The sequence below is a fragment of the Onychostruthus taczanowskii genome, unplaced genomic scaffold (assembly GCF_017590055.1).
Source record: "Onychostruthus taczanowskii isolate IOZ18803 unplaced genomic scaffold, ASM1759005v1 scaffold2394, whole genome shotgun sequence".
Lineage (NCBI taxonomy): Eukaryota > Metazoa > Chordata > Aves > Passeriformes > Passeridae > Onychostruthus > Onychostruthus taczanowskii.
In genome coordinates, this window is record NW_024499678.1 from 1 (window position 1) to 1,357 (window position 1,357).

Sequence of the window (1,357 nt, forward strand, 5' to 3'; positions counted from 1 at the left end):
CTGCCGCTGCTGCTGCCGCTGCTGCTCCCGCCGGTGGCCGCCTTCAACCTGGAGGCGTCGCGGCCCGTGGTCTTCCGCGGGGCCCCCGGCTCCTTCTTCGGCTTCGCGCTGGACTTTTACCTGCCCGAGCCCCGCAGGTACCGGGAACCGGGCCGGGAACCGAGCCGGGAGCCGGGCCGGGAACCGAACCGGGAACCGAACCGGGAGCGGCACCGCCAACCGCGCCGGGAACCGGGACCGCCCACGGGGACCCGGGACGGGACGGGGCGGGGGCGGCAGCGGCGCCGGGGCGGGAGCGGCCCCGGGAGCGGCGAGGGCGGCGGGACGGGAACGGAGGGACCGAGGGGCGGCGGGGAGCGGTGCCGGGACCGGGAAAGGGACGGGAACCGGGCACCGGGAGCGGGAGCGGCCGCCGAGGAGCGGGAGCGGCCCGGTGGGACGGGGAGCGGCCGCGGGGCGGGGCGAGGAGGGACGGACCGGGAGCGGGATAACGGGAACGGGACAGCGGGACCGGGAAGGGGAAGGGCCAACGGGAACGGGCGGGGGCGGCGGGAACCGGGAACGGGAACGGGAAGTGTGAACCGGGAGCGGGACGGGGGAGAGGGAGCCGGGGAGCGGGGCGGTCCCGGGGACCGGGCCGGGACAGCGGGAACGGGGCAGCGGGCGGGGAATCGGAACCGGGACGGGAACCGGGGATGGGAAGCAGGAAGCGGGGCCGGGGAACGGGAACCGGGAGGGTCCGGCGCGGGGGTCCCGAGCGGGGCCGAGCCCCGGTCTCCCGGTGTCCCCCCGGTGTCCCCCCGGTGCCCCCGGCCACCCAGGAGCAGATCGCGGCCGGGAACTTCCCCGAGTACCTGATCCAGGAGGTGCCGGGACAGCTCCAGACGCGGCAGGCGGAGCCCAGCCATGACGACAGCTACATGGGTGACACGGGGACACCTGGGGGACATGGGGACAGCTACATGGGTGACACAGGGACACCTGGGGGACAACATGGGGACACCTGGGGACAGCTGGGGGACATGGGGACATGGGGACAGCTACATGGGGGACATGGGCGGTGGCACCAGGGTGGCACACAGGTGGCACACAGGTGACACACAGGTGACACTCTCTCCCCCCCACCCCAGGCTACTCGGTGACAGTCGGGGAGTTCAGCGGCGACACCACGCAAGGTGGGTGACAGCGGGTGACACGCGAGGGTGACACGCGAGGGTGACACGGCCACCCCCGGCCACACCTGAGCGCGTCCCTTTGTCCTTTTGTCCCTTTGTCCCCGCAGACTTCGTGGCCGGTGTCCCCAAGGGCAACCTCACCTACGGCTACGTAAGGGGGGACACGGGGGGACACGGGGGGA

The 1,357-nt window shown here is 74.1% G+C and overlaps 1 long non-coding RNA gene across 1 annotated transcript; it reads left to right on the forward strand.

Annotated features, from left to right (window-relative positions):
- The first annotated feature begins 810 nt into the window (after positions 1 to 810).
- LOC121336469 lies at positions 811 to 1,328 on the forward strand. Its single transcript, XR_005952756.1, has 3 exons — positions 811 to 924; positions 1,131 to 1,175; positions 1,283 to 1,328. It is a non-coding gene; the product is annotated as an uncharacterized LOC121336469 (long non-coding RNA).
- The last annotated feature ends 29 nt before the right edge of the window (positions 1,329 to 1,357 follow it).